Below are 21,144 nucleotides of genomic sequence, written 5' to 3'. Positions count from 1 at the left end.
ATTTCTTTGCCTGTTGAGAGAGCAAAAGCCTCATTTTTTCCCGTCAAAAGCAGCCATGAGCAACTTGGAATTTCTATCTTTAGAATGAACCAAAGGAGGTAGGAGCCGGACCTAGCGAAGGAGCTGGCGACCCATTTACTTCTTGAAAGAAAGGTGGGGTTTTTTGTTAGAAATTTTATTGTTTTTGTGTGTGTGTTTGGGTGTTTTGTTTGTTTTTTGAAGAAAAGGGACTTGTCAACAGGGATTTTTTTTTTTCTTTTTTAATCAGGTAAGGATGTAGCCTCCATTTGAGATGGGAGTGAAGGGAAAGTTAAGAGAGAAAGGGTCTGGAGAGATGACTCTTATTCGACCCCCATAACTAAGAACTTCTGACCTCAAACTCCGTGCTGTTCTTCATTGTGTCTAGAACGGTCTAGAACTGTGCAGGATATCCCCTCCTCTGGATCTTAAGGAGCATAGGTCCCAAGCCTCAGCCCACAGTGGGGCTTGTAGGAGGGAATGAAGCCAGGGACTCCAGTCGTGGGGTCATGGCTCAGCCAGGGGCATGGCGACTTCCTTCCTGACAAGCCAGCGTTTATCTGCCACTTTCCCTAAATGCTCTCATCACCCCTCTGTCTCTCCCCAGGCATCCAGTCCTCTCCCTAGATTACATTTTCCCCTGAGTGTCCTTTGGAAGTCCTCAACAAATAATAACAAATATTTGTCATCATGCAGTATTTCTTTACATGCTTTATGTCAGCCAGTGAGGCCCTTGCTATTAGGATTCCCATTTCTAAGTCAAGAAGCTAAAGCTAGGGAACTTCTCCCAAATCTGACAGCAAGTTAAGTGACGTGAAGTTGGGACTGCAGGGGAGAGCCTAAGTGACAGCGAGACCCAGCTGCTTCCTATATATATAAGCACCTATATATGGTGGTGCTTCCCCACCACCATATTTTCCTGTCTGTCCCAGGTGTGTATGAGCAGTTGAAGACGTCTGAATGCAAAGAGGGTTATGACTAGAAGAAGGGGAGGGAGCAGGACCAGCTATAAATTTTGCAGGGTCCACTATGAAATGAAAAGGCCAGACCCATTTTTCCAAAATTAAGAATTTTAAGTTGGTGATGCAGGATGTTCAACCAACCGTGGGGCTCTTCTGAGCACACAGCCCTGTGTGACTGCACAGGTTGCCTGCCCATGAAGCCAGTCCTAGGAGGCAAGAAGCAATTTTTAAGAGCAAGAGACTTTTATCGAGCACATAATTCAAACATACAGAAGTGAGGTTATAATCTATAAAAATGAAAGTACTGAGATTTAGCAGTTTCCCTTGCCACTGTTGCAATTCACCACACTCACGCATTCCCTGCACAAGATGTTCTCCCCGGGAAGATGATTAGCAGCTGACAGTGTCAGATGATGGACAGTCCTGACATTTTCTCCAGTTCCATTACCACTCAGAGATCCTGAAGGCTTTTACTTCTCAGCCACTATCTCTGTTCTGCCATTTAATGCCATTTCCTGCCTAAGGAATCTTCCAGATCCCCTGATCCGGAAATAAAAGAACATCCCTAGTTAGAACCCTACAAGGCTGGGGAAAGGACCAACCACCATTGGAATCTCCGCAACATGCACAGCCTAGACTTAAATGCATCAATTTGTGAAATGTTCACTCCCCCTTTAGATAGCGCATTCCGTCTTTGGGTGGTTCTGGTTTCTATAAAGTTCTTAACCCCATTCCCTTTCCTTTACCCTCCCACTTAGATGTCCTTCTTGTACCCCTGTGACCAAGCAGAATAAGTATTTTCCACACCACTGATGTTCATATATTTGCCAGCTGTGTTCATGCTGCTTCCGCCTCCTGAGTCCTCTATTCGCGAATAAACACGGGCGCTTCCTTCAACAGTTGTGCAAATGGCATGGTTTCTGGTTCCTTCGATACCCTGGCCATTCTCCACTAAATGTGTTCTGGTCTGTTTCTCATACTCCATGAGTGCTCTGACCACTGCTGTGTGGGGTAGGCTATTTCCCCATCTTAGTGTGCAGCCTAACATGCACTTGACTTCGTCATCTCAGATTGATTGCACTCTCCATTGGTTCTCCCAGATCTTTTTTATGTGTAGGGGCTGTGAGCCACATCTCTGTTATTCTACGTTTAGGATGTTATCTGTGCCTTGCAAATATCACCCCAAACAATCGTAATCGAAGCCAGACAATGGGCCCTGTATTAGTTTACTAGGACCACCATAACAAAGTACCACAGTCTGGGTGGCTTAAACAACAGACATTTATTTTCTCACAATTCAGGAAACTGGAAGTCCAAGATCAAGGTGTCAGCAGGGCTGGTTTCTTCTGCAGCCTCTCTCCTTGGTTTGCACATGGCTGTCTTCTCCCTGTGTCTTCACATGGTCTTCCCTCTGTGTGTCTCTATGTCCTAATCTCATCTTCTTATAAAGACACCAGTCATATTGAATTAGGGTCCACCCTAATGACCTCATTTTCATTCTCTTTAAAGACCCTATCTCCAAATATAGTCATATTGTGAGATATTAGGGTTTAGGATTTCAACATATGAATCTACAGAGGGACATAGTTCAGCCCATAACAGGTCCTCCTTGCGAGCAACTAGAACTTGTTCTGTAATCCTGTCACTAATCTTTGACCTTTCTTACCAGTGACCAATGGTTCTGCCTTTTTCAGTTGGAAGATCACTAAGTTCAACAGAAAAAAATTAAAAATTGAAGAGTTCTACTTTCCCCGTCTTGCGTCAACATCGTATCGTGATCCCCGGCAGCTGGCATTTCTCCCAAGATCGCCCAGCTTTGAAAATAAATAAAAAAACCTGTTAACATTTTTCTTTTGAAAATTTTATCAAAGCTTAAAAGTGCATTGACATTTAAAGTCTGTATTAGTGTGCTAGAGCTGCTGTAACAAAATACCAGAGACTGGGCAGCTTAAGAAACCTAAATTTATTTTTTCATGGCACTAGAAGGTAGAAGTCCAAGATCAAGGTGCTACAAGGGTTGGAGTCCTCTAAGCCCTCTCTCCTTGGCTTCAGATGGCCACGCTCTTGCTGTGTCCTCAGTTGGTCATTCCTCTGTGAGTGCGAACCCTTGGCCTCTCTTTCTGTATGTCCTGAACTCCTCCTATAAGGACACTGGTCAGGTTGCAGTTGGATCCCCCATAATGACCTTATTTTAACTTAATGACCTCTTTAAAAGCCCTGCCCCCAAATACAGTCACATTCTGAGGTAGTGAAAGTTAGACTTCCACATACGGATTTTGGAGGAACACAATTCAGTTCCTAATAGAACTCTTAAAATTATTCTTAAGTTTTAAGTTACTCTCATTGTTGAGAGTGGATTCTTCCTACCTTTAATTCATATCTTTTTGAAACCAGAATGCTTCTTAGGTAACCAGAGTGCTTCCTTTAGCTGCCTCCTGGTTGAGTATTTGCATCCCACGGCTACTCCCGACTTCCAATAGTGTTAAGAATTATGGAACCTTCTATACAGATGCTCTCTTCCTGGGTATTAGCTGGGATGGCAGGCGCTGTAACACATTTGAGAGTTGCACATGCTTCCTAACCTGGCTTCCCTTCCAGAACTTCATTCTGGTGCCCCCTTTGTAGGCCAGAAGTAGACCCTGCGTTGGATTCTCTCTCATCTCTTCCTACCTTTTGTAAGACACAGGGTGTTATTAATTTCTTTATCTTGACTGCAGCCTTCAATATCTGCAGAAGTCTAAACTGTAAATAACAATCAAGCTTTTCATAAAATTTGTTCTCCCAGTGATGGGGGCATTTTTTTCATATTATAAGATTTTTTTTTTAATGAATAGAAAAAGAAAATTTTAAATGAATAGTTAACACTTAGCATATCTACATTTAACTACACACATCTAACAGACATGCATATAAACAGAGGATGTGACATTTTACTTGCCCGTTTTCTTGAGTTACTACTTTATCCATTTTCTTCAGTAGTGCACCCATCCTTTGAAAACTAGTCCTTCGCTGCAGTCACTACACAAAACTGCTTCAGAGGCAGCCTTCAGATTCACATAAGTGATAGTTTACAAATGGGTTTAGTGTATTTCAGTCGTGACTCTACGGGTCAACAAAATTAAATGTTTAACCAGGGACCACTATTGGCAGCTGGTTTATATAACTTGTTTGAAGAATGCTAGTAATTCCGAGGTGGCCACAAAGAGTAATCTAAAAGAATATTTCTATATTTTATGGAAGAAGAGAGGAGACAGAAATCGGCCATACATGCCTACCTCAGAGGTAGGAAGTGTGAAAATCAATCCATTTGCAGGATTTGCTTCTTCAGACAGCTTTGGTAATGGGGCAGAAATATGCAATATTTCTCAGGCTTTGAGAAACTTGACTACTACACATCAGTTTGGGAAGTACTAGTTATTGAAACTACCACAGCCTCCATTGCCAAAATAACCCCTCATGAGGTGGTGTGGTGACACCTGGTGTGCCTGGTTTACAACAGAAATTTCTTCTCCTTTATTGAGAGAACAGAAATTCACAGTAGCTGTAGCTGAAGTGACTGGGATAGTCCTGACTTTGACATTGCATTGACCTTGCTAGGGCCTATCAGTTGGCATAGTGACTCTCAACCCAGTGTTACTTAGGTGGGTCCCTAAGTAATGTATTGCCAATAAAAGTTCCAAATTTGTGAGTGATTTACTTTTTTTAAGAACCTAAATGAAAGCAGACTCATGGTGACCCTTACACCAGGCTATCCATTTCTATTCCAATATGCTGCCTAGAGTGGGAGAGAAAGGGCTGGAGCTGTACAATTGGGCAGTATGCTAAGAATTAGGTGGAAATCTGACAATCCCAAGGGCATGTGCCAGATATGTGAAAGATATGTATCCTGTTTGCAGATGGCACAGTGTTTGGAAAGGCTGCTTGCCAGAGGCGCTGAGAGGATTAGATCGGGCTGACCACTTCCTGCAGAAGGGAGGACCACGTCACCTGGTCACGGAGTGTCACTCCCCATTACAGCTGCAGGAAGCCACAGCTCACACCAGGAGTTGCCATGCCCTGGGGCCATTGCCAACACTCACCGATGACGAACATCCTGGCTGAGGGATGTTACACTCCAAAGTAACTAGACCTCGTTATCTCTACACAAACCATACCTAGGGATTGCCCTCCATGTCCTCCTCTTTAAGGAGAGAAAAGTTCTAGAGACTTGGATGAGTGACTCAACTTTCAAAATCCAAGTGAGGGCTGTGTAGGCAGAGAAGTGTTACCTAAACCTAAAATAAGTGAGAAGATTCCAGCAGGTAAGCCTTGAGTATTCATGAACACGTTTTGTCAATAAACAGCATCCTGAATGACAAAACCCACACAAACCAAAAAATAAATAAAAACTTCATAGTCGTTCAGTATATAACTTGTGTCCCTAAGCAGACACCCAACTTTGCCATATCCCTTGGTTAACATTGTTCTGTCCATGTGAATTTATTTCAGTTGAAGTAAATATTAGCCTTAGGAACGAAAGTGTTTAGTATTGGTGGATCAATCAAATTTTTTACACTTCCATTGTGAGCAGGGTAAAAAACTGATATGTTTCCCCCCCTTAAAGAGCTCATGTTTATGTGAGAAAAATACCTGGGAAAAAAAGACATAGTAAAAAAAGTACATCAGTAAGTACAACTTGGTATAAAGTATTTGTGTGTATGTATGTGAATTCATCAGAAGAAAATTAGAGTTAAAAACCTGTAGGATTGCAATGGGTAAATTAGTGATGTGAGGAAGAGGTGTGGTTTGTTTGTTTGTTTGTTTGTTTTTTGCAGAGGATTTGCTAGCACCTTCAAAGAGAAAAGAAAAAGGAGCAAGAAGAAAGATGTTCTAAGGAAGGACCACGTAAATACATTAAGAGTGTTCATGATGGGGGTTGGTAAGTGGGAGTGCACAGTGCGGGGACCTGTTCATGTTAGAGAAGCTGAGGAATTTAGGTCAGATGGATTGAGCAGCTGTGGGCTGCTACTCACTCCAGGTTTCCTCATCAGCCTGACTCATACTCTAACATTTCTAGAGAAAGGCCTGTCAGTGGGGAAAGTATAGGGAAATTGGGAGGATGAAAAGGCTGGCATCAGGAAGAATAGGGAGAAGGCCATGCCAGGGTTCCAGGTATGACCATAGATGGGATCTGTAAAAAGTTTGTGCAAAAATCCTGGTTACCTGTGACTCGTGTTGAGTTAACCTTCCATGACACCAATGAGGAGGTGAGAGAGGTTAACTCAGCCAGAAAGGGCCAAAGGAGGGGGGATTTGTACCGGGTTCTGTCTCACCAGACAACATGAATTATGATTTTTTTTAATTGAAAATAATAAATTCTATTTCTAGTTTGTTTGTATTTAGGGATCGGAAGTACATGCAACAGGAAGTGACTGCAACATGGTGAATGGAGGCTGAAGCGAAGGTGAATGAGATGCATGTTGGAGGTGTGGCTGTGGTCGTTTTCTGTGATAATTGATGATTCATCTCCACCAGATGAGTTGAAACCTGTTCAGAGGATGTTAACGTGATGTTACAAAAAAGGAGATATGTTTTGTGGTTACTTGTAAGAACCAAATAATCACTTGGAGGTTTGGTATTTGTGAGATGAACCCTGAGTAGCCCTCTAAATACAGTGTGAGAAAGAAGTGACTTGTAGTTATCACTCAAGGTTATTTTCCAATACATAGTGCATTAGAACGATAATTTTTAAAACATGAAGAACAGCATCCTCTAGCACAATTTTTGAATTGTGCACCGTGGAACCCTAGTTCAGCAGGGCTCTATGTATAAGTGTTACATGCATATGTGAAAAGGGTTTGTAATCGAGTAAGTCTGAGAAATAAGCAGTTAAACATATCTTTACCTTAGAATGCCTACAATCCTTTAAAATGCTATCGTGCGTTTTGAATTTTAAAGACAGTAGCTCTTTATGCAGCATTGCTTTCTGTCCCCCTGTTTTGGTTTCGTTTTGTGTTTTTTGTATCAAATCCGGGACTAGAGTTGCATAAAGCAAGCTTTAGGGAACTCTGTGTTGGAAGCATTCTGTGGACTCTTGGATTTCTTTGTTAAGACCCTTGCAGAAATGAAGGTTTACAGTGTACATTTTTGTCAAAGCAGATGGGTGCTTTCCACTGAAAGGTGTTTCCAAGCATGACCTTGAAGATAATAGAGGAAGAAAGTCGGAATATTAGGCTGACAGATACTTTAAAGTAGGGCATAACAGATGCCATAAAAAGCATTCTGCAAGTTGAAAGTAGGAGTTAAAATGTGTGTTAGATGGAAGATACTGGAGTAGAGTCTTTGAATATTTATAGCACAATCGTGCCAGTATCTGACCAGCTTCTCCCCAGTTCCAGGGAGAAATGGGACAGAATCCACCTCACATATGAGATTGCTTCTCTTTCAGTTTTCCTATGTAAAAAGGAGGAAGTATGGCTAAGTTTACAAAGGTAAGCTTCAGGATAAGACTTGAGCTCACAGCCTTCCCTTTAATCTTCTGGGACAGGGACCCTCAAGAAATACTCCAGACCTCCACGAGCATGAGTGAGGAGTTCCAGCAAGGAGGATTGAAGGAGATAGCTGTTGGATTAATTTTAAGAAGCCTCTGCTGACATGTCTCATAAAGTATATAGAGAGAGCAAAGGCATAGGCTATACAGAATTCTCTGGGTCAAAAAAAGAAATCTGGGGCCAGCCGAGTGGCGCATTGGTTAAGAGCTGGCTTGGGATGCCAGAGGGCCCCGGTTCGGATCCCACATATGAGGGCCAGTGACACTGCCCTCTACAGCTAAGATGCTGAACAACAGCTCAATCTGGAGCTGGGCTGCCGGGAGTCGCTGGCAATGGCTAGGCTGCAGACCCTGCTGCAGTGGGTTGCCATGGGCTACCGTGTGTAGCCAGCAGCCAGTGTGAGCAGCCAGCAGCTGCAGTGAGCGGCCATCCAGAAGCCGGCGACTGATCTGCCTGGCCCAGGAAGAGTGCAATGATGGTGCCAACTTGGGCCAGTGAAGCAACGTCCTCCACAACTAGACTGAAGAGCAAAACGACCGCAGCTTGTCTGTTCCCCTTCCCCCAATTCCCCAATAAAAATCTTAAGAAAAACAAAAAAGAAATCTGAATTTCCATAGTTTTCCTTGGTTAGTCCTTATTGAAAAATTCATTTACTGCTAATGGTGTCAAGCGGCCCTGTCAGCCCTCATTAATGTACCAAAAAGAAAAAGAAGGAAAAGGTTTAGGGAGCCTGGTCTGAACAAAAAATGCTGTTATTCCTGTTTTCCAACTATCAGTGAAAACAAATCCTGTTATCTAAACGTGGCAGGGCCAAGGGTCGAAATGACCTCCCTGTTCTGATGAGTTTGTGAAGTCTGGAAAGAGATACTGACTAAGTATAAAGGGGGCCAGGCAGGCCCATTTTCTTTTGCAAAGGAAGGGAAAATGAGATGGAAATAAACTAGGAAAATGGCGAAAAGAAAAGTCTGGTTTTCAGATAATTCTAGAGCCGTGGCATCAACCTTGGCTTAAATCTTGGAAAATATATCAAATTCAGTTCTAGTTTTGGCCTACATTAGAAAATAGGTCATAGATTTGCTTAAACTCAGTTATGCCATTTTGGCCTCAACTGCTTGGGAGCTGCTGGGAAACTTTATTTTTTAAAAATCAGATTGTACCAACATTGCTTAGTGCTTTTCCACCCCAAATCTCTAAAACAACTCCAAAAGCCACATGCAGGCTATGTCTAGAAGACGGTAGGCCAAAAAAACTAGAAACTGAGCTGGAATAACCCAAGTCCATAATTCTGTGTTTTGAGTCTCAATAATTCAACACCTACAAAACATCCCTGAAAGATATTTTTCAATCAAGATGAAGGAGCTCAGACAAGTACAAGGATGTGCATTAATTCATAAGCTTACTTCTTTTTGGAATCAATCTTCAATGAAAGATTTAGTCGCCATGAACCAAAGCACAGCACAGCCTACAGCTTGACTGGTCCCTTGGGAGTAAGCAGCAATTCTCTGTAGAAGTTCTAGTTTCATCCTGGTTTTTCAGTTTCGGAGCTCTCTCATCTTTCACACACTTGAAGAAAAGATGTTGGCTGGTTGGCCCAAAGGACTTGTTCTCTCATTTCTGAACTCCTGGTAAGGAAGGATTTTATTTCACACAATTTTCCTTTAGTCTGAACCTGCCAGGGTGCTACCACCACCATCCCATAATCCCCTGTGACTGACCCTTTCATTTCTAACTCTCTTCCACGTCCCTATGAGTTGAAAAAGAACCTAGAATTACAACGTTTAGAACTGAAGCAAATGTAGTGTTTGTCTAGGCCAAGCCTTTTATTGGAGGAAGACTCATTGATTGGCCAACCGGAGACATAGAGTGATTTGCACTCAGTCATGTGACTACTTATTGGCAAAGCTTGGCCCTTATTCCCCTGACTTTCCGTTCTCATTTTATTGGGTCGTCGGGAAAGTCATGACTCATTTTTGCATTGAAAAACAGAAAAATACATCATGACTTTTCCGACGACCCAATATCTTGTGAAGCTTTCCAGATCTGGCGATCTCACCAAATCTGAGTCATGAAAACAAGTGGGATACGGAGACCAGCCATACTTTAGGAAGTGGTGATATTTTTCCTCGTCTAAAGTTGGTTTATATTTCTAGAAATGTAGAGTTGGAATGAACTCAGAAATCACCTGTTTGATCCTCCCACGAACACAGGTGTCTTGCCCGCAATATTCTTGAAACAATTATTTGGCTTTGGCTTCCTATTATCTATTATTGGGAGCCATCCTCAGGGGGAAAAGTTATTTCACTAGAATTTTTCTGCTGTTATCTTGAGCTAAATTTTACCTTCTCTTCACTTCTGTCCTTTACCCCAATTCTGTCATGTGGAGGAAGGCTAAATGCAAAGAGTGACTTCCCATTCATCCACAGGCTACTCTGTCAGAAGTTTTAAAATATTTATTCCATGTTCCCTCAGGCTTCTCTCTTTTTTTTTCTTCTCAAACCTAAACATCTGACTTTCTAAACTGTGGATTATAGGATATCGTTGCCAGATCCCTCAGGATGGTGAACTTTGCATGTATTCCTTTCTGCAAATGAATATATTCTCTTTATCCACTCATTTAACAGATATTTAATGATCAACAACCAAGTGGAGGGAGATTTAAAAAGACAAACACGTAAATAAGAAAATACATAGTGTGGCACATAATGCTACAGGCTATGGAGAAACATTAAGCAGAATATGGGCAGATGGAGAATATGTGTATGGTCATGAGGTCAGAGGCTTGCTATTAATTATACTCTTCAGAGTGATCTGGAATAAACTCACTGATAAGGTGACATTCATGCAAACATGCAAAGGAAATGAGAGAAGAGGACTTAACAAAATGCTTGGGGCAAGAGGTTGCAGATGTAGAGGCATGAATAAGCCCGGGTGTTTGATGAACAGCAAGATGGCCTTTGAGACTTCAATGGAGGGAATGAGGGGGATAATGGTACTAGGTAAGGTCAGGGAGGTTGTTATGGTCTGAATTGTGTCCCCGAGTCCCCCAAAAAGATTCATATATTGAAGTCCTCATCCTCATAACCTCAGAAAGTGAATGTGTTTGGAGACAGAGCCTTTGAATTAAGTTAAGATGAGGTCATTAGGGTGGGCCCTAATCCAATATGACTGGTGTCCTTATAAGAAGAGGAGATTAGGACACAACATACACAGAGGGATGACCATGTGAGGGCACAAGGAGAAAGCGGGCATCTGTAAGCCAAGGAGAGAGGTCTCAGAAGAAATCAACCCTACCAACACTTTGATCTTGGATTTCTTGCCTCCAGAATTGTGAGAAAATACATTTCTGTTGTTTAAAGCCACCCAGCCTGTGGTAATCTGTTGTGGCAACCCTAGCAAAATAATACAGAGGTGAAAAGGATGAAATAATGTAGGACCTTGAAAGCCATTTTAAGTACCATCAGTACATCAGGAGCCCATTGTACGGGTTTAGGAAGAGTAAGAGCATGACTGAGCTTATGTTTTAAAAAGACCACTGTAGCTTCCATATTGAAAGTAGGCCATCGCGAGGCAAGGGCAGAAGGAAAGCCAGTTAGGAGACTATTGCAGAAATTTATATGAGGGTGGGCAGTGGTGAGAAGAGAGAAGTCTTGGAATTAATTTTGAAGTTCAAGCCAAAAGGATTTTTAGAGAAACAAAGGAGCTGAGGGTGACCCAGTCGTTTTGGCCATAGCAACTGGAAGAATGGAGTCAACATGCACTGAGGTGGGAAAGACTATAGGAGGAGCATTTTAGAGGAAGAGGTGGGGGACAGGTTTTAATGGGGGTGGATCAGGAGTTCAATTTTGGACACATTAAGTTTAAGATGCCTACTCATCTTTGAGTTTGAAATACTGAGTAGGCTGTTGGATGCATGAATTTAGAATTCAGAAGAATGATCAGGGTAAAGATATCGATGGTACTGATATGATCCTTTAGGGTGTAATGAACAAAAAAACAGAGGACTCAGGACTGAGCCTGAGGGTACAGTAAAACCTTGGTTGTCGAGCATAATTCATTCCGGAAACATGCTTGTAATCCAAAGCACTTGCATATCAAAACGAATTTCCCCATAAGAAATAATGGAAACTCAGATGATTTGTTCCACAACCCAAAAATATTCATATAAATATGATTGCAATACTGTAATGTAATACAAAATAATAAAGAAAATACAAAATATAAAGAAAAATAAACAAATTAACCTGCACGTACCTTTGAAAACCTTCGTGGCTGGTGTGAAGGAGATGAGAGAGAAGGGTTATTGTGTGGTGTATGGGGGCCAGTTTCAGATTTTGCCCAAGAAGCTCCTGAGTTTAGGAACCAACAGTGATGGAGAGGTCACTGTGACATTGGCAAAGCTGGTTCAAGGAGTGGTAAAGACGGAAGTATGATTAGCATGGGTTCAAGAAAGAGTTGGGGTGAGGAATTTAAGTCAGCAATTATAAAAATATTCTTTTGTGGACTCGCTGTAAAATGGGCAACAAAATTGTGTGGTAGCTGACGGGGAATACGTGAGAGGTGTTTTTTTTAATGGAAAATATTATAATATATTATTATGCTGAGGGTAATGAGCCAGTAACAAAAGAAAACTGATGAAGTTGCAGAGAGAGGATAATTGCTAAAACAATGTCCTAGAGTAGATAAGAGGGAATGGCATACAGAATACAAGTGGAGCAGCTGGCCTTAGATGGGATCAGCATCTGTAGCTCTATTGCCCTATATAGTAGCCATGAGCCCCATGCAGCTTTTTACATTTAAATTAATTCAAAATTAAATGAAATTTAATTTTTTTTCCTTAGTTGTGCTAGCCTTATTTCAAGTGCTTAACAGTCACGTATGACTGTAGTATGTGACATTTTGATCATCACAGAAAGTCTTATACGACAGCCTGAGCAATACTAATGGGGGAAGGCAGACATATGCATGGACTCATATACAGGAAGGTGGGTAGACGCGGTGGAGAGAGCTTATGGAAGGTCTTTACTAATTTCTTCTATTTGATCAAATAGGAAGCAAGGTCATGGTCTGAGAGGGAGGATAGAGAAAGTTATTTCTCCAGGAGATAAGGATAGCAAATGGACAAGGGGAAAATGGAAGGATTGCTGGACAGCTTTCAAGATCCACTTTCGGTTAGCGGTCTTTAATTTAAGGAGACCAGCCCGGTCCCTGTGTGTTTTTCTCCAGCCACGATCACCAGCACAGATGCAGTGCTGGAGTAGGTGGAAAGTTGAAGCTGGTTTAATGAGTGGTTGGTCCAGCCCAACTGTACATTAGAATCACCTGGGGGAGCTATTAAAAAATATAGCAGCCTTATGCCCAGAGCGGAGGTTCTGATTGAACATTCCGAAAATGGACCCTGGGCTTTGATCTACAATAGTTAGAGCTCCCAAGGTGATTCTAATGCACAGACATGTTTGAAAACCACTGAGTTACAGCAAGAGGTGAAGGAAATGCACAGAATAGAGGTGAGAGATGGGGACCTTGGCTAATGATGGGCCATGGCCTGCTCCGCAAGGTGCAATGAAAGGGATTCAGGATTTGTGCAGGATGGGAGATGGGATGAGATTGGGGGTGTCCAAGGCTGATGGGTGATGAGGGATGTGCTGGGAATCCAGGCTTCTTAGGCGACTGATGCAAATCAGGTAGAGGGCACAGTGAGGTTTGCCATGCTGGTCTAAATCAGGGCAGTTAACAGATAACATAATGCCAACCACACTGATAATTTTTAAACTTATTTTTAGTCACATTTAAAAAAGAAACAAGTGAACTTAGTTCTAATAATATATTTTCTGTGAATAATGTAAAATATTATCATTTCAACATGTAATCAGTGTCAAAATTAATGAGATATTCGACATCCTTTTTGTATACTTTGTCTTCAAAGTTTGGTGTGTATTTTACACTTTCAGCACATCTCAGCTCAGCGCAGACACATTTCAAGTGCTCAGCAGCCACCTGTGGCTGGTGGCTGCTGTAGTGGACAGTGTGGGTTTAGGAGGTGGTGATGAGAATGTAGACCTTGCATGATTTCCATGGGAGTTTCTTTTTAGAATACAAACATACTGTAATACGTTCAGCTTAAATATGTATACCTATTTATATAACCCTTTGATAACTTGACGTATGGCATATGACCAATTCTAAAATTAATTTAATGACAACATTGTATTATTCTCTCTACTGAAATAATTTTAAAATCTTAGTTCATGGGCAATATTCCTTGCAGTCACCCCTAGATTTAACATGCTTGCCTTCGGCTTCTTTATGTAAGTATGTGAAGACAGAATTACTAAGTACCCTTCAGTTGTAATGCTTTTATTATGATTGTCCAGCCATGTATGACTATTTGCAATTATGTCCTTATCAAACCCAGTATAGCTTGTTGATAAAAGTATCATGAGAGTCTTAGTCATATGCTCTGTTCAAGTCCAAAAATGCCATGCCAGCCACAGTTATCTAACAGGGGTTAGCCTGGCATGCATTTCCTGGTGAATCTGTGTCGTCTTCAACTTCCAGAGCTCCCTGCTTCTTTTTCTGTGTGTCCTTATGCAAATCTTTTCATAACATAGTCCCCATGTTTACTCTTCTTTGTGTGGAGGCAATCTTTTCTGATTTTCTGAGAGTTGAAGTTACTGACTTTGGAGGAGAAAGAAAGATAGGAGAGTGAACGGACAATTGCCATTATAGGTGATAGCAAAGCTGGATTTGATTTGTTAGACCTGAACTTAGTATTCTAGAATATTCCAAAATAAGAAGGAGCTTACATTTCATGGAGGAGCAAATGACAAGAAATTGACCAATCTACTTTCAAAATTGCCAAAGGGGAGGGGGGAGTGTGGATAGAGGGTAATGTCTAAATAAAAGTGCACCAAGGAAGATGAGAGAGAGATGCAACCCAGAGAGAGAAGCAGCAGAAAAAAGAGTATCCTCAGACATCCTCACATAAAAATAACAGGATGTAGGCTAGGGAACAAAACTTGAGTAATGCCTTTGATATCTATGTACCAGTGTTTATAGAGTGTGGCATAAGCAAACTTACATCTTAACACAGGGAACTAAATATGGCTTTAGAGATGGCACCAAGTGTTGGTGGAATAGGACTGACAATTAGAATTAGGAGCAAAAGCATAGGTCTTTTTCAAAAGAAACTGACCTTGGAGTATGCTGTTGCTTGCTCGGCTAGAACACGATTTCAAAGCTCCCTCTTCAGACACACAGCTTGAGTAGTCCCAGACCCAGGAAAAATCTTGGTCTTTGCCCAGGCAAGATTTTAAAACAGGATTCTCACATCACTGTTCCACGCTGGTTATTTGTCTTTCTCGGACATTCCATACTCTCCTGCTTTCCTCCTGCTCTTGTACCAGTTTTATGCATTTCTGTCCACCACACTAGACAGCAAGGACACAAATTGTGAACGGAGCACAGATCCCATGAATCACACATATACCTTAACCCTGGGTCTATCAGTGCCCACACAGTGACACCACAGCGATCAGCTAAGCTCAGTCTCATATCTTCCTCTGTAAAATGAAGTCATAAACCTACTTCCTGGGGCTATTAGGAAGCTTAGAGATGACATAGACTGAGTGCTTGGCACATAATGGGCATTCAATAAATGCTAATTTGGTATTGAAACAATGGACATGGGTTGGACAAGGACATTTTATCTGGTTCAGCTGGTCATTGTACACACACACACACATATAAAGACACACACGTTTGCACACACACATGCACACACACAGAGTTCACTAAGCAATAGTTGGCTACAACAGGCTGACTGTTAGAGCTCTGGTCTGGGCCTAGGGAACCGAACTGGCAAGGTGAGGTGAGGGCCCAACTGGGTAGGCTTCAGCCAGTGCCTGAGTGGATCTTATTAAAGTACTGGGAGGATTCCGATGGGCAGCCTTTAGTCTGAGATGTGTTCAACTCTTTCACTCTCTCTTTTTTAAACAGATTTATTGAGGTATAATTGCGTACTGTACAATTCACCCATTTAAAATGTACCACAGTCAAGTTTAGAGCATTGCATCGCCCCTAAAAGAAGCCCTGTACCCTTTGAAGATCACCTCTCTTTCTTGCCTCTCCCCAGCCCTAAGCAGCCACTAATCTATCTACTTTCTGTCTCTATAGATGTCCCTGTTCTGGACATTTCATATGAATGGAATAATAAAACATGTGGCTTTTTGTGAATGGCTCCTTTCACTCAGCATAATGTTTTCAAGGTTCACCTATGTGGTAGCATCTATCAGTACTCTATGCCTTTCTATGGCCAAATAGTATTGCATTGTATAGATACACCACATTTTGTTTATCTATTCATTAGTTGGTGAACATTTGGGTCACCTCTTCCCTTTTGTCCATTATGAATAATGCTGCTATGAATATTCATGTACAAGTTTTTGTGTGGACATATGTTTTTTTATTTCTTTTGGAATTGCTGGATTTCAGAGTTCTTTGGATGTTCTTATCACGGCAAAGGTCAAGAATTAGCGATCTTACCCTCATCTCCCTAAAACACTCTTGTGATAATCCTGAGTTCTCTGGTTGTTTATTCACTCAGTTAATAATCACTGAGCAATTGCTGCAAATCAGATAATGTTCTGGGCACTGGGCAGCTGTGGTGGACACTTCGGGCTCCAGCCTCTTCAAGGTCTAGATGGAACCTGACAGTAGGGTGACTACTTTTATCTGTAGCAGTCATAATTGTAGACTGCCTTATATAGGAAAACAAATACAATATTTCGCCTGCAGCTTTCTTGGTTATGTAAATAAATTATCGTCATTTCTTAGCACTCTCTTAGAAGCTTCTTGTTCACACTGCTTATTTATGCATTCAATTTTTATGTATTAATTTCCTAATACATTCATTCAACACAAATTTATTAAACACCTGTACTCTGTCAATCACTGTGCTTGACTTGGTGGATATAATGACATTCACTTCTTGTCACAGAGAAATATACATGAATAGGTTGTTGCAGTGTGAGTAGACACAGAAGTAAGAAATATAGTACGAGTAGTTTAGTATTGCTGGATCATCAAGTGCTTCTGGGATAAGAGATAAATATAATTGCTTAATATGAAGCCTGCCAGTGGGAATTAAGATAAAAAAGATTATGAAATAATTTACAACCACTCATTAAATAACTGTGTGACATCAGGCAAGCCATTCACTTCTCTGTGCCTCATTTGTCGTCAAATGTTAAGTAGGAAATAGACTTCATAAATATGTCCTTTCTAAAGTACACATGAATTGCTAAAAAAAAAAAAAAAAATTAAAGCCCTAAAGAACTTTCTAATATTGCCCCCAAATTTAGCCGAGGCTTAGAGTATAAAACTCCATAAATAAAACTGTGTAAAATGAAGGCGCTCTGTCATAGATTTCAGATTAAACAGACTGAAGTGGAGAACTCTGAAAAAAGGAAGCAGATGAATTTCAAACCTGGCTTGGTGCCCCAGCGATGCTGACCGCCTAGAGGAGAAAATTCTCAAACCTGAAGTTCAAGTCTGCACCTATCCTTCCCCAACTCCACCCTCCATGATTCATGGAAAGGGCACACCTTTTATCTGACCTCAAATCCTCCCCTAATAGTTGTTTTGGAACATGTGTCTCTGCAGATTGTGGATGGGGGATTGTGAGCCTGTGTAGCTGTTCCATAGTGCTCCTTTCTTCACGGATAAAGTGGTTGCTATGTTGTCCTGCAAAATTTGGGTATTTCCAGGTTTTTAAGATCATATAGGAGCTCTATCAGCAGCTACATCCATTTTATTTACTAGTTTCCCTCTTCCTTTTTAAAGGCTCTTCATCTTTCTCCTTCATCTCCATGTATTGCCTCTAGGTCAGGGCAGCCACACACAAGCACATAGATACTCCAAGTTCCACATCAGCCCTTGAAGTGGGCATGTGCTAGTCTTCAGAGCCTTTGCTATCATCCATTACTCCCCATGGATAGAGCAACGAGCAAGAGCAGAGTAGACTGATATCTCTGTGTAACTGTCCGCAAATGATGGACTCGGTCATAAATGTACATAAGCACAAGCAGGAAAAACGAGACAGAGGTGTTTCTGATTCTTCCACCCACTTGGTCCACCTGAGAGATTGTCCTGCTTCTCAAATAGTCATCCCTATGTTGACTCAGGATCAAATAGTTGCATCCCTAAATAGTCAGCAACTACGGCACGGAAAGTGAGCAGGGGAGAAGGAGCGATGGAACCTGCTAGACTCCATGTAAGGGGTACGAATGAAAGAAGGGGAGGCACCATCTGTCAGAGAACAGGCTTACATTAAGTAACTGAAGTCTGTGTTCCCCGGTTGCTCTAACATCATACAGCCGTGCACCCTTTGTTACAGAGTTCCTTGAGAAGGGCCATTGCTGACACAGGCCGGTTGCCATGAGTGAAGGGAGACCTTACTCTGGTGAAAGCAGCACTTTGCTCGTGTTGGTCAGTCTGCTGTTGACACACATAATCCATAAGTTTCCTGACCTACCACTATTTGTCACATCAACATGTGAAAATTGAAAAACCTGCTGAACTTTGCACAGTGGCTATCATTCACGGAATGCAATTTCAGAGTTGAGTTCCTAGGATAAGGCTGTGCTTGGAATTTAGGATTTTGTGACAAGCACCACTTAAGCGTTCTGGCGTCATCTGCTTCCTAATTTGGAGTTGTCTAGTGATGGCTTACCAAATTACGGCAGTTTTATCATTTTACATAAAATGTTTACGTATTGCAAACATGGTTCATAAGTGTATTACTAAGACAATAAAACTCAACTTTCAGTCCATAAGAAGTTCTATTTCTCTTTTGTAAAATTAAATATCAGTGAAGAAACCCCCTGGGAGGCCTGTGAGCCCACCCCTCAGCTGCTGTTTTAGCTGCTAAAAGACACAACTGCTCACTCTGCCCCTTTGCCTTAAGGTGGGACAACCTTTGTGGTGTCACCTGGGCTCCAGAGCTCCCTGTAGGACCAGGCTGAGACTAGACCTCAGCTGAAACCACTTCTTAGCTTTGTTTCATCCCTGCCCTGTCCTGTGTCCTCATGTCCTTACAAGTTTCCTCTGAAACACTCTCTCAGTAAATCACTTGCATAAGAATCCCTATGTCAGACTCAGCCTCTGGGAATCCCCACCTAAGACTGTATGTGAAGACACTCATGAGTCCCAAATGAGAGTAAATATTGAAAAATATTTACGTGATAAGAACCATTTTCAGAAGAAGGACATTTACAAAGTAATAAAAAATATCCATTTAAATATATAAAAGTAGGCAGAGATGTTTGGAAATTCTGACATACAGTGACAGAATGATGTGAAAATGGTATACAGTTATTGGCATTCAAGTAATGGAGACGTAAAAAGTCAAAGGTTATCCGTAGATGACTTCTGTCAAGAACAAATGTGTACATCTGTGAACTTACATTTAATGGTCATGACCTTGCTGGTGATGTCCTGTTTGACATTTACAGAAAGATGTCTGATAATGGGGTTGATGAATTCATTAGCATTATGAATCATGTGAAAACAGAATCTTTAACACATTTTGTTAAGTGTTGACTAAAAACTGTTAGTTTGGTGAGGGCAAAGATGACACAGGTTTTAAATTGGGTTCCCAAAGGGCAGTGAAACTGAAACAATCACATTTTACCCTCAGCAATCAAGGGATGGAATGCATATCTCTCGGTCATGTTGTGCTATGTGGCCGGCATGGCCAGAGGCGTTTATGTAAGTCCAGAAAAGCACAAAGCAGGGAATGGAAATGCCAAATGCTGAGTCAGACACAGGAGAAGATATTCTGTTCTGATTTTTCAAAAGAAAAAGATGACAGATTTGAGATTGAGTCTCATTCATTGATTCAACCAAATATTTAGAGAGCACCTCTTCTGTGCTGGAGTCCTGTGCTCGTTGCTGTGGTTACAGACTTGAAAGGGCAGAAATGAGCTCCCAAGCCAAGTTTGCTGTATTGTAATCATTCCTGGTCTGACTTGCATGCTTTTTGCAAATTATTTCTGGAGCCTATAGGCTGTCTACATTTGTGTGACTTCCTAGGGCTTTCAAATATTTAACAATGTCTGAGCTTGTCCCAACTGCTTTAAACTCTTCAGTGAATTCATGTTCTAGAATTGTCACAGGGAAAAATTGATCCCCCTTCCGGTTATAATTTAATGGGTGAATATTCTTCACTAAATATTCTGTATCTTAATTGGTTTTCCCTAAAAAAATGAAAATGCGTCTCTGGGAGTCTTATGCTGAGTTTTAGCTTCCAGGTTGTAAAATTCTTCCAGACATTTGGTCACAAGAACTTGTACGTGTGAGAGATTAGGCCACTTCATGTCATTTTTCCTGTTCATCCTCTAACCCATCTGTATTTCAATAATCATAGAGTTACTCTTCGTGAATATCTTTTTATTACATATGATTTGTCACAAGTTTGAGGATTTTCTTGCAGTACATTAAATATATTAACAGTGTCTGTAGTTTTGCTGAATATAGTAGTTAGGATTCTGAATAAGTAGCTAGAATGTAACCTCCTAGAGAACAGGACTTCTGTTGTGTTAACCTAGCAGCTTGTTACATTTTGATGAATATTTTGACTATCTTCTGCAATAAACTGATAGGAATAAACTTCCCAAATACTTAAAAGAAAATATGTTATGTTATGTTGTTATGTTGTGTTATGTTACGTTACGTTACGTTACGTTACGTTACGTTATGTTACATTATGGAGCCATCGTAGGTTCTTTCATCTGTTAATGGAAGACTGCTGTTTTTCTTTTAATGATTGTAAGGATTTTGTATGTTTTTTATTTTTAATAGAAATATGTAAATGAAATTTGGACTTTGGGAACCAAGTATTTTGAATGTCCTTTTTATAAAACCACACTGTCTGAGAAGAACTCTCATACTATTGTGCCTTCATTTAGTGTAGAAGCAAATTCTTCATAGAAAGTATTGTCATCACTGGAATCTTACCAGTATATTTGTGCCTATGTCAACTTAATGCTTATAGAGACTGTTGGGATTTATGGGTTGTTGGATTTTGAAAATCCATTTATGTCAATTGGATTCTCTAAAGAAGAGCAGATACCTACTTTTTAAAAAAACCCAATTTTTGTCTGATGTTACAAAGAGCTCTTCATTTTTGACATTCAATCTCTGAGAAAGTTAACTTATGTGGAATAAATTATATTACTTAACAACCTTCTATTCATGTTACCACATTGTTAAAAGCTTATATTCTGGGGCCGGCCGAGGGGCGTGATGGTTAAGAACTGGCTTGGGACACCAGAGGGCCTCGGTTCGGATCCCACATATGAGGGCCAGTGACACTGCCTTCTGCAGCTAAGATGCTGAACAACAGCTCGACCTGGAGCTGGGCTGCGGTGAGTCGCCGGCAACGGCATAGGCTGCAGCCCCTGTGGCAGTGGGTTGCCACGGGCTACCGTGTGTAGCCAGCAGCCAGCATGAGTGGCCAGCAGCTGCAGTTGAGTGGCTGTCCAGAAGCCAGCAACTGATCTGCCTCACCTGGGAAGAGCGCAATGATGGTGCCAACTTGGGCCAGTGAAGCAACGTCCTCCACAACTAGACTGAAG

The 21,144-nt window shown here is 41.3% G+C and overlaps 1 long non-coding RNA gene across 1 annotated transcript; it reads left to right on the top strand.

The window, feature by feature from the left end:
* The first annotated feature begins 16 nt into the window (after window positions 1-16).
* Window positions 17-7,733, top strand: LOC109393086 (uncharacterized). The gene is made up of 3 exons (XR_002126177.1): window positions 17-153; window positions 4,877-5,099; window positions 5,795-7,733. It is a non-coding gene; the product is annotated as an uncharacterized LOC109393086 (long non-coding RNA).
* The last annotated feature ends 13,411 nt before the right edge of the window (window positions 7,734-21,144 follow it).

Source organism: Hipposideros armiger, unplaced genomic scaffold, assembly GCF_001890085.2.
Source record: "Hipposideros armiger isolate ML-2016 unplaced genomic scaffold, ASM189008v1 scaffold_363, whole genome shotgun sequence".
Classification (NCBI taxonomy): domain Eukaryota; kingdom Metazoa; phylum Chordata; class Mammalia; order Chiroptera; family Hipposideridae; genus Hipposideros; species Hipposideros armiger.
This window is presented reverse-complemented; position numbering and strand designations above follow the sequence as displayed.